Source organism: Pecten maximus, chromosome 18 (genome assembly GCF_902652985.1).
Source record: "Pecten maximus chromosome 18, xPecMax1.1, whole genome shotgun sequence".
Classification (NCBI taxonomy): Eukaryota; Metazoa; Mollusca; class Bivalvia; order Pectinida; family Pectinidae; genus Pecten; species Pecten maximus.
In genome coordinates this window covers 15,366,610-15,380,521 of record NC_047032.1, presented here as the reverse complement: position 1 = coordinate 15,380,521, position 13,912 = coordinate 15,366,610, and positions in this window count along the sequence as shown.

The window sequence follows — 13,912 nt, the reverse complement described above, 5'->3', positions numbered from 1 at the left end:
GGAAATTAATTAACTCCACTTAAATAAACATGATAAACAACCGTCCCTTCTTGGAGAATCACTATATAAATAACCACTTAACCAATTCAAAATATATTGTATAATGAAGCCGAGTTTTAAATTAGTTTCTTTATCTTGATCTAAGCAATATACAAAATGTATTCAAATAGATAGCCATTATAATCTTTCCATTTTTCTATAAGATATTTCCCAGTAAATAATCGGATCAACTTTCATCCACATTCAATGACATTGCTTTAATAAAAAGGGTACTATTTGTTCAACATTTTTTATGTATTAAAAGGTAAAAGAAATTAAGTTCACACCATGTTCATCCCTGAGTACATTGACTAAAAGTACTCCATAGTGTACTTCCTGTGAGTATTCATTACATTATCGTGGTATTACTACGCCGCTTGATAATCAACTTTCATCTATTGTCAAGAATCTAACTTTTATGAAAAAAGTACTCCGCTATTTTTATGCATGTAATGCAAGTTGTAACTACGTTCACATCACTTTAAGTATACTGACTATACACAATCCATAGTAATTTTTCAGCCTGTAAGTTTTCTTAATATTTCGGTTGTATTACTACGCCGCTTGATGTAACTGTGCGGATGTATATTTTTACGTTAGTCGTCATTGTTATCCCAATATAAGTGTGCTTCAGTGTAAACTTAAATATTTCAGAGAAAATCAATTTTCGACCAAAGACTTAAGAAATGTATGAACAATGTAACATGGAATCTGTTGACTTAATCTTCCTGTAAAGTTGTTATTATTGTTATTTAATTATCATAATGTCCATTTATATAATAACAACATATACGTACCACCCTACGACATCACCTTCATTGACTGGGATCAGGGTAGCGCCAGTAAATGTAGCAGTATTGCTGCCAGTAGCTGAAAAATGATACAATTTTTATAATACAGAAAAAATAAAATACAGAAATAATACTGGTAGTAGATTGAGATATTTTACAGAAATTCCAAACTTCGAAAAATAAACACCTTTATCAACAGTGCAACAGGTGTTCATTTTCAATGTAAAATGACATTTGCTAACTTGTCCTGTTAAGACAAAAATTAAATGTTAAAGAAAAAAAATGAGTGTTATAACTATTAAATGTTCTTTCAAAATGGATCCACTCTCTGTTATTTTGAAGGATATAAATGAAACCGCGAAAGCCATCCTTGATACAACAGGGATTGCGTTGTTCACTTTCGTTCCATTTAAAGAGTGAAAGTTATCTCTGATGACAGTGAATGAGGTCGGAGCCACAATTCAGCACGCCTTATTCTAATTTTTCCGTTTTGTTAATTTATATTTGATACGCTTTAATGCAAATCAAACAACATGTAAATGTAAATGTTTATGATTCATCAAGGAAATGGAACAAAAGGTGACGTTATTGTCAAACTTTATTAGAATAATAATGATTAGAATCAGCTGTTTTGCTATTCCATCAGTTGTCGGACTATTGAATCAGTTCGCATAATGCCCATGGAATGACGATCATTGATCTTATTTCTCAAATCGCACTATGTCCGTCGTATGTCCGTAAACAATCCTTGTTATCACTATTTCTTGAGATTTACTTTCAATTTGTTTCAAACTTCTTTCCCTCGGTCCCTAATTGTGCCAATTTACTCGATTTGGAGTCCGATCCAGAAAATAGTATTGCCACCTAATGGCAATCTTCGGTTTTGACAGTTGAAGTCTGTTATCGCTATATTTCTTGAGAAGTACCGAGAGAATTTTTCACAAACTTTATATTTAGCTTTCCCTTAGTCCCTAGTTGTGTCCATTCGACTTTGAGTATGATCAGAAAACAAAATGGCTTGGAATTGAAGCATGATGTTACTATTTCTAATTCACATAACGTTCTGTCATATGTATGTTTCCATTGTCTAAAACATTATATGTAGGTTTTCCTTGGTCCCTAGCTGTGCCGAACAAAATGGCTGAAACATGAAGTTTAGTCATTTTTATTTCTAATTCATTGAAAATTATTATTATTTTTCTGTGATATATAATATTATGTTCTCGTTATAAAATCATTAAAGCAGAGCAAATACGTATATCAGTCTTCGATAGAACCAATCAATATAATTCAATGGTTGGCACAAACACACCCTCTTGGACCACTTTTGAAGTATTGTAAACAAACAAATTTAAATGAAATATAAGAATTTGTTGACGTCCATTCAAAACATCTGTAAAATGTGTAGTTGACAAACCAGTAAACAACTAAAAAGAAAAATAATTTCTTAAAGCATACCTGTAGGAGTATGTTGATGCTGTCCAACTAACTCATAAACATCCCCACCAGTGTCTCTCCACACTTGAAAATAAACTGTGTTCACACTTTTGGCATAGTATAGCCACTCATAGATAACACCACAGGTACATCCTACCGCGTCATCTGTCCACAGGCTCATACCTATAAAGAAAAAATAGATTTGTTTCTTCCACCAGCTTCACATTAAGCTTTGAGAGTACCACCAACTTCACATCAACCTGAAGAGTCCCGCATGCTTCACATTAACATTGAGAACCCCCCAGCTTCGCATTAAACTTGAAAGTTCCACTAGCTTCACATGTTTTATTAACTCTGCCATAAACAGTAACAATATTTTACTTTTTTTTATTTCAGTAATGACAATTTTTTTAACAAAAAAAAAGTTCTATAAGAAAAATTTACATGTGATAACAAAATAAAAGCATTTCTCGATATTTCAATTATTCAACTATTACAATTGCAAGAGATGGCGGTCACGTAAGTTAACCAAGCTACGCCCACCATTGCTACTAACACTTGTAGAAGCCGCAATATTGTTATATCAGTCAAAAATACAAAATGTACACCTGAACACAATTTTCCAGGGGGTTCTTACGTTTACTTAAACGAAACTCAATGAGGGAAACATACCACTACGACAACTTGAACTCAGAGATAGACGCGACACTCAGACGAGTTTTCAATTATGCTATTAATATCACCCAGTCAGACAAGCATACAGTACAGTAATATCATTGCGTTATTGTCTTTACATAGCGTGTTCTCACTTGAATATTTGGAACTTTAACAAATATAAATTATCAAAATTGGGGCAAATTATTATACATCCATACATACACACACTATACAATACTTTGACATGTATTTTTTTTCTGTAAATACCGGCATGAATGTCACGAAACCGTAAGTTAATATTTGTATTTTACATATATTTTTATAATAAACTATTTCAATTATTATCATTATTTGAATTATTGTATCGATTTATCAAAACATTATAGTCTTCTGAAAGCTATTCATAAATTATTATCCGTGGCTATAAAGCATTAAGCTACCATCCATTTTCTTTCGCAACCCCTGGGTAGCAGACAGGCGGAGCTGCCATTCGGCGCTTACAACTTGCACACAACATTGTTATCACTGCCATTTCACTTACTTAGATAATATCATAATTGATAAATTATGTTGGCATTGAATATATCAGGTTTTATAAAAGTACCTTACTATAGGTATAAAATTATTTGTACCGTTTCCATCAATGATATCTTAGTTTGTGAGAAGCCTTATAGGACTAAACGTTCACGTTATCTTTAACATACAATGTATGTGGCGTTTCCTTTGATGGTAGTATCGATAAGAACTTACTGGTTAATTTATCTAAAATATAAAGATCATGACTTAGGTACAGTTATATAAACCAAGCTTACCATTTACTCCAAAGTCGTCTGTATTTCTTGTTAGCGGAGTGTCGTCACCAACCTTCGCCCCTGTCGTACAATCAGCACCTGTGCATATAAGTTACCCTCGATGATTATCCAATATTCATATTTAAGAAATCACATTTCATGCCATAACTTTCCTGTCGTTCATTTAAGGATTGAATCTTGATTTGGTCGATTTCATGGGGTCATGAATTGAGTTGCTCTTGCGACAAATTTAATGAACTGCGAAGCAGTTCATGTTGAATTTGTCTCAAGAGCAACTCAATTCATGATCCCATGAAATCGACCAAATCAAGATTCAATCCTTATATTTCAATTGGTTTTTTTTTCGAATAAAAAAGTCGGTCTAGATATTAATGTCTGGAAGCTTGTGCAAGTCCAACTGCGGAAAAGTCCGAGGAGTTCCGGATTGTGCATGTCTAGTCGGTCGAGTAAAATAGTCCGCAATATTAGGATTAAAAACAGCATTAATTTGTCAAAATAGAAGTATTTAGCATATCTGGTCTTTCATAAAATACAAGAATGCATTATAAATTTGATAATTTTAATAATTATTCCATGTTTATAACAACAATGTAGAAAAAGTGAAATCGTTTCGCGGAAGGATTTTAACCATGTATTCATACGCACTGATCAGTGTTAATCTTGTCAAATTCATGAGCAAATGAAACAGATTAATAGTTTGGTAGTTTCATTGAGTCCAACTTGAGTAGAAATTGAAATAATAATATGTAATCAATTTCGTAGACTACAGATGGATATGCACGTTTTGATATAGTATATATATATTATATACAGGATATTGAATGGTTTCCCGTTTAATATAACATATATTTCACGAGTATGACAAAATATCGATATTTTCACGAGTGCGAAGCACGAGTAAAAAATATCGAAATATTCTGTCTTACAAGTGAAATATATGTTATGTTAAACGGGAAACCATTCAATTTTCTTTTTATTTCATTTCATATGCTTAAAAACAAAATTAAAAGCATTAAAAAATTATTAGTGTCAAAAACAGCGGGAATTCATGACGCCATCTCTGTTACCTTACTCGATGTTAACTTGACGGCGCCATTTTGAGAGGACTAATCAACGCAATTTAAGCGTTTTCTGCTGTTATCGGAGAAACATGCATGAATAGCTATCGTCAAGTAAGTATTTTGTCAAAACTAGTCTGAATATTTCAGAAATACAGCAAAATAACCAATTTATCTATCTTTGCTTCTATTGGAAAAATCGGCAAGTTTCAATGTGGTGAATACAAAGGTTCGCTCTGATTGGTCAAAAACGAAAAACTTATAATTCCACTGCAAAATCTTATGTTTTCACTGCTCATCGCTGCAGTGAAAATATAAATTTTATTAGTTTGATTAATTTCTCTATTTCAGTGGCAAAAAAATGCATTAAAATGATATACACGCTATTATATATATAGTGTGGAAATTATATAAAGCATTTTCATTGGCAAAAAATATTCAGCCCATAAAAAAATGTGTAACCGTTTATAGCGTCGCTTTGGATTGGCTATAACAGCGGCGTTAAAATTTCTAAGAGAAAAAAAATCCATCAATAAAAGTGGATTTTCACAGGTATTGTGTATAGTAAATTAGACTAAGTTAAAAGAATTACCTTGATCAAGTGTACTATCATCACACGCGGTTTACTTCGAGTACACTTTTTTGTGTTATATCTCAATAACATAAGAATATATGCAATGCATGATAGTGTATGTAATAATAAAGTATGTACGTTATGATACAGCAAATATGTCTTAATATAGTATTAATATATTATATAGATTAACAACATACGTTATAATATATGTTATTTCGGTTATTATGAATTATATACGTTATAATATATTGTATACATGTATGTAATTTCGGTTATCATTAATTATATACGTCATAATATATAACATATTTTATTTCGGTTATTATCAATTATATACGTTATAATATATCATGTATGTTATTTCGGTTATCATTAACTTTATACGTTAAAATATGTTATATATGTTATTTCGGTTATTATCAATTATATACGTTATAATATATTATATATGTTATTTCGGTTATTATCAACTATATACGTAATAATAAAGTATATATGTTATTTCGGTTGTTATCAACTATATACGTTATAATATATTATATATATTATTTCGGTTATTATCAATCATATACGTTTTAATATATTATATATGTTATTTCGGTTATCATTAATTATATACGTAATAATATATCGCATATGTTATTTCGGTTATTATTAACTATATACGTTATAATATATCATATATGTAATTTCGGTTATTATCAGCTATATACGTTATAATATAGTATATATGTTATTTCGGTTGTTATCAACTATATACGTTATAATATATTATATATGTTATTTCGGTTATTATCAATCATATACGTTATAATATATTATATATGTTATTTCGGTTATTATCAACTATATACGTTATAATATAGTATATATGTTATTTCGGTTGTTATCAACTATATACGTTATAATATATTATATATGTTATTTCGGTTATTATCAATCATATACGTTATAATATATTATATATGTTATTTCGGTTATTATCAACTATATACGTTATAATATAGTATATATGTTATTTCGGTTGTTATCAACTATATACGTTATAATATATTATATATGTTATTTCGGTTATTATCAATCATATACGTTTTAATATATTATATATGTTATTTCGGTTATCATTAATTATATACGTTATAATATATCGCATATGTTATTTCGGTTATTATTAACTATATACGTTTTAACATATTATATATGTTATTTCGGTTATTATTAACTATATACGTTATAATATATGATATATGTAATTTCGGTTATTATCAACTTTATACGTTATATATCCAAATGACACCAAGCTCGAAAATAGTGTGACGAGATGGTAAAATTAACTATTAGCGAACTCATAGGATCATGATTAAGACGAAACATTCTTAAGAGTAGATCGAATCGTTTACCATCTCGGACACTACATAAGACAGTGCTAGTACATTTCACATTGGTCGTTAGTCTGATGAAGGTGACAGTGTAGTCATCGAAACGTCACATACATTATAGATATGACTTCTATCGGTCATCTGATTTGGGTAATGTATATTTACACGTATATTTATTTGATTTTTGTCATGCTCACTAATATTTACATTGGAGCGGAAATTACTCTAACTTCCTACCCATACCTATGAATTGAATATATATCATCGCAATTGTGTTGACTTATTAACCTCTTGACCAATTTTATTTAGCGAAATTTAGTAATTGTATAAAATGAACTATTTATTGTACAAACAGTCTGGTTGCGAGACGTAATATTCTTATATGTTGAATTAATGATACACAAATTAAGATTGCTCATTTTCAAAATTAAAAAGTCCTATTAAAGTAACAATGATATGTCCGACGAGTTTTATTAACACACACTGAACCACCCAAACAGTAGTACAAAACTTGGTTTAAGAGGCATTGTAATACGAGTTGCACTGTTTGAACCTGTGTGTACAGTACTTGACCACTCTACCATGAGAATAGATATTTAGTTCGGATACTTCTGAGGTAAATAAACCTAACCGTGTTTATTAATCATGACCTCCTATTTCGATTTATTAGTAAGATGTTACATCATCATGGTGGGAAAATATTGACCGATTGTGAAGCCCGATGTTATTTTTTTTTTGCCAGGTCGATAAATAACTATATTAACCGTAGTCAAAGGTCCTTATTTTTTATACATTACCTTTGTACGTATTTGCATGTGATTAACGTATTGTCTGACAGGAATATATTGTCTTATTGTTGAAAGCATTTAGAGAAATACAAAAGAAGAAAAACAGAAAATAAACTGAATAATAACGAAATCAAATATGATCCTCTACGACAATTATATAATCAAATCAGAAGATGAAATCTAATGCTTAAATTCATATTTGTTTCTTTATTTTTAAATGCTTTACCAAAACATAGATTCTCAAAGAAATAGAATATCTCTTAAAATATAATGCATGTAGTATAGGGAAAAGGAAAGATCTGTTGTTTGTGGGTTGTCGGTTGGCCGTGTACAGTTAGGCTGCAAGGAATTGATTCCACGATCGGGCCTGGAATAGGTATCGGGTCACCTGCCCGGCCACTTTACTCCGGTTTAGACCCTTTGCGAGCTTCCGTCCATCCGGGCCAACAAGAGTGATTAATTGATAAACTTGATTATCAATTGCTTCAAATAGATGAAGTTGAATTAATCCGCAGTACACTTCCAGCATTTCTGTTTGTCGAATAGTGGTTTGTAAGATATTTACAACTACAGTCCTGTATTGTCTTAATTCTTATCCAATATCAAACAATTGCAAATATGATTAAATCATGGTTTGCACCAAGTTTTTTTAATGTTTGTTTAGAAAATGTGTTTTGTCAATTTCAGGGTCAGTGATAAATATTCAAATCATTAAAATCTGTCGTTAAATGCGTCTCCCATGCTGCATTTTTACATTTATCCAGGCACATTTCCATGTTCACGACTTTCACGACAGTTTTACTCTTAGTCCCTAACGTCACCGACTACACCAGGGCGTGCAGTTTTGTCTGTTATTGAATTAATATTTCACGTTATTATTTCCTTGTGTGTATGTCGTGATTTCCTTTTAAAACTATGATAGGAATATGACAAGCTATTTACAGGCTAAGATGTCGTGCAAATTTGATTTCAAAAAATCATGAATCTCATGTTTTATCGAAGTTTGTAAGTAATTATGTCCATTTTATGTCACAGGTTCACACTTTTTTTCATACAACATATTGTTATATTAACAAAGCAAAAGTCTTATATAAATATTTAAAGATATTTCAGATTTCTTTAAATACATGAATTGGATGACAGTATTAAGGCCTACTCTGAAGAATTCCTCTAAATTTGATTTACATTTCTGTCTGGTGATGTCGCATGGCATGAGGTGTTTTTATTCACCTCATTGAAACTTGCCGATTTTTCCAATCGAAGCGAAGATAGATAAATGGGTTATTTTGCTGTATTTCTGAAATGTTCACACTAGTTTTTGGCAAAATATCCTCTATTTAGTTATATCAGCTATCTTAATCATAACAAGTATTTAAATAAAACTTTCAAATATCTAAAAAAAAAAATCCCTAAACAAGAAATATCAGTTGTGATATAAAAAGAAATCGGTAGACGCGATGAGGAGAGAAAGGAACAGAAACTGTTATATAGCCGTAGCATGGACAAACGAAGGAAGGACTCCAAGTCGGCCAAACCCCACATTGAAAGGAACAACAGAAAAAAAAAGCATCAGAGCTAGACAGGTTTCAATATAGTCTAAAGATTGACACAAGGCAGAAAGGGGTGGACAGACAGTATGGCGACCTTAAGCGACTTCGAGAGCATTAATTAACGTAAGTTTAAGGATGAGGAATTCTTATTCAATTATAAAGAAACGATGGATAGAGTATATCTCAATAATGTTTTGAACCGTCGATTAGGCCACGAGAAACAAAATACACCAATGTATGCATTACCTGTAGTTTTAAGAAAACAAAATTGTGTCTATTGCTGATAATTTACGTATGTTATATATTCCTCGGTCAAACTTTTGAATTGCTCTGACTAGTTGGAGGAGGAGGTTTTATTTTTTAATTGTGAGAAAAAAAGGGGGGGGGGAGAAAAAGCAAAAAAAAAGACTAAAATGCATACGGAAAAAAACTCACCATTTGTTGATGGCGCCATAGAGGCTAGAATAGCAAATATCCACGTTATGATTCGGAAATCCATCCTGTACGATATCGTCCGACTCTACAATTACACAACTACATGTACACACGAGACACCTGTGAGCCAATGCCCCTCATATCCGTGTGCAAAACGGTAGTCTTTTCACGGGTATTTAAACGGACGACATACAAAATGTATTTAAAGTTTTGTGAACAACAATATGTAATGAAGATATAAATTCATATTTCAATAGTTAAATTATCGGGATCTGTTCAAATTGAAAATAAACAATTTTAGACACGTAAGATATGAATGTATATTTAACAAAATCATATAACCGAGGATGGGTTATGGAGTATATTGCTATTAAGATTGATATGGAGGTCTACTTTTCATTTCGTGTGATGGATGAAAACATATTCAAGTATCGTCAAAATCACAACCAGGGGGTATTTAAAATCTGTATAGGCCGAAGTTTTCTTTTACAAATTAAATACTACGGTCGAAAATAATAAGAATATTTAACTACATCTCTTGTTTCCCATACAAGTGAAGTAGGGAGAACCACGGGCCTAAAAGGGTTACGGTTGATTGGTGTATGTAGGCTGAAGTACAAACTAAAAATGACAAAAGTGTTGTGTTGATACTGCATGTGATGTGTAATCAAATTCATACGAAAGAATATAACTTTTCTATTTCAGTTGAGATGATCGGTATATATATATACATGTATATATATGGGGCAAAGAAGTTATTCTAACAGTGTCGACGTGAACAATCTCAAATTTTCGAGGCAATCCGCCCCTTTATCAAGACACAGATAATACAAATACAATCACATAATATATAAACAGTACTATACAATCAGATACAGTAAGACTAGTATACTTGGTAGTAGTTGAAATAACAACCATGAACCCTTCGGCTGGCGTGGGCCGAACACGGTGGCTAGCGTGACATGTACAAAGCCATCAGGGATGGGGTAATTAGGGATTTCCATTTCGTATGGAAATCACTATTGTTATTGTTATGTTTTTTCTTATTATTATTCTTATTATTCTTACAAGCTAACCGGTTATAAGTGTTTATATATATTAAAGTATTTAAAATGTTGCCATATACATCCACTTAAAGAATAAATATTATAAAAAAAATATTGTGTGACCAGTAGCATTATTTTACTTTTACATCTAGGGAAAGCATGGTCTTTCGTTGAATGATATGTGCAGTATTTTTCAATCTATAGAACTTTACATTATCTTTAACATTATAATATCTCTGCAAGAAGGTAGAAAATTGTAGTAATCAAGACAAATCTGCCGTGGATATAAACATCTATTATGAAGTGTTTAAGAAAGGATACGATCGTAACGTGGACATGTGGTCAGGGTCAGCTGATCATGAGGAAAGTCGGATCCGACCTGCATACCAGTCAATTTTAAACAAAGATGCATTGTACATGAGAACAGAGACTTTTATAACAGGTATATACGTTTCTGATGAGAAGTACAAATATGCTTAATAGAAAATCCCGCGGATAAGCAATTAGATCGACTGGTTGAGAAGATGATCTGTAAACTGTAAAACGAAAGTAGGTCTGGCCCAACTAGGTGAAGCAAATGCTGCTATTTTCGCAATAACTGTTCGTTTTACTTGATAGAGAGCGCAGCTCGAAAACCCGTTCGCGGTAAATTTCGGCAGATCTCGCGGTATTCGAGGAGTCACGTGACCACCGTAAATAGATTAGCATCGAAATCACGGTCTTGATCCTCGAGTTTTAAAAACATTACAATATTATATATATCTTATATATATATCTTACGCTAAATAAAGCATGTATTTAAATTCACATGATATTTGAGGCAGTGATACGACCAGTCTGTTTTACATTTCACACCATCGGAAACTGTACTACGTTCCGCATAGATGAAACAAATCACGTGGGATTTACTATTCTAGTAGACTAGATTATGAGTGCTTGTTTCTCGAATTCCATGGGCACCGGGATTGCTGCGCTCTCACATAGGCCATGCCTAAAATTATATTACGATAGCTATGAACAAAATCAGTGTTACCTTCCGTTGTATTTTAGCACATCGGTGTCTCAAAAAAAGCGACAATAACCCGGTATAATGTTCAATGATTTTCTGTTTTTATTATCGTCATGCATGTTTTCCAGCCGGGTCACGTTCTAATAACATGTGGACTTCCGGTTACGTCATCAAATTCATTTTCCGCGAATTTATTGGGAAATCTAAATCAACACTTGAAATGAAATGAAATTGAAGAAATATAAAAAAAAATGTCTAAATAAAAATGTTGTGATCAGTATTTAGTGCAACATTAAATATTCATTCTAAATAATTGCTACGATATGCTAACCTAAAGCATAAGTAATTTAAATCAAATTATTCTAAAATTCACATTTCGTTTCTATTATAATCTTAAAATTTGCATCACAAGATCGTTTAGAAGCTTTGCAGTACTCACTCTTTCAAACGCCCAGATGCTTTGATTTGAGCAAAGATGGCGACCTGAAGCTGTGTGGCGGTTTGGATTGGAATTAAATTGCGTATATTTCGGCAAGTAAACATCGTACAAGGTTCCCGTGTGGTCGGATCATCTAATTTTTTTCAATATGCATTCAGAACAGTTGTTGTTTAGTCGCTACGGTCATTAACATAAGAATTCGGATTATTATATAAATACTTATTTAATTAATTATTCTTAACACGTGCTGTGAACAACTTTTCTCAATAACAAACGATAAAACGTTCATAGTATAGTATTTGTTAATGAACAACCGAGCTGGTGATTTGTCTGAAATTTTGGTGATCGTAAGTTCGAAGGTCAAGGTCACAGGTCAAAACACAGATTTTTGTTTGAACGACCATAACTTCATACACGATCGTTCTATTTCATGCAGGCTCAGTGTGTCATGTAGGTCGTTGTCGGGGCTAACTTTTGTCCATGCCATGTCATCAGAAAAAGTGCCAAAGTCATGACCTCGCAATGGGTTGAAGGTAAGGTCAAAAATAAAATGTTCTAATAGAGTCAAGTGTACCATAACATATGAAAGAGCATGGACCACTGAGTTGGAATGTGAAAAAAATTTAGTGATCAAATGAAAAATGACGGAGATATGGCACTTTGAAAATTTCAAAGTTTTTCCCGTCAAAATTCAAAAAACAGGCAAAAATGCACTTAAAATGCTTCTCCTCCGTCATCTATACACCTACAGACCTGATTTTTGGCACAACAATAGCATATAAGAATGGCTACAAAAAGTATCACTGATCATTGACCTTGACCTTCATTCAAGGTCAAATAATCAAAAAAAGTACAATTTTATAAATTCTTTCGAATCAGGTTCTTTCTTTGTTCGTTTTTTTCCTTGAACAATCAGTGCATCTTGTAGGTCATGATCAGGTCTAACTTTTCCCTGTAACATGTTATCAAAAAATATGTCAAGGTCAAGGTCTAAGCATGAGGTCAAATCAAGGTTAAAAATTCAAAAACAAAATTGATTTGATTTGTTAAGTTTATTTTAAAGTGCATGATCAATGAAGAGGAACTGAGCAAGTTTTATGGTCGTGCGATAAAAAATGGCGTAGAAATGGCACTTTGAAAAATGTTCGTTTTCCCGCCAAAATTCAAATTTGTCCCAAAAATTTTCTTAATTTCCGTTTACTCCTATATCTTTACACATACAGATTAGAATTTTGGCAAAGTCATAGCTTGTACAGAGGGCTACAATCTTGATTATTTTTTATTGACCTTGATCTTTTTTCAAGGTCACTGAGGTCAAATGATCAAAAATCGAAAATTTCAAATTCTCTTAAAAACAGTTTATCTTGATAATGTATGAAAGAAAACGTTCGTTTGAAGATGTTTGCAACGTTTAAAGGTCAAATCATCAAAAAAGAAAAACAAACAAACATACAAAAAAAGAAGATAACGGTGTGGTATACATGATGCACGGTAAGGTATACACAATACACGGTACAGAATTCGCGATACTTGTACGGAAACACTATATACGGTACAGTACACACGAAACACGGTACGGTATACACAATACTTGGTACGAGATACAAGGTACTTGGTACGAGATACACGGTACAGTATACACGATACACGTTACGGGATACACAATACGTTGTACGGGATACACGATATACGGTTCAGTAAACACGATACACGGTATGATAAACACGATCACGATACTAGGTACGACATACATGATTTACAGCACAGTTAACACCATACAAGGTACGTGATACACGATTCACAGTTCAGTAAACACGATACATGGTACAGTGTACGGTATACACACTACGGGATACACGATACACGATACGAGATAGACGATACATATTACTGGA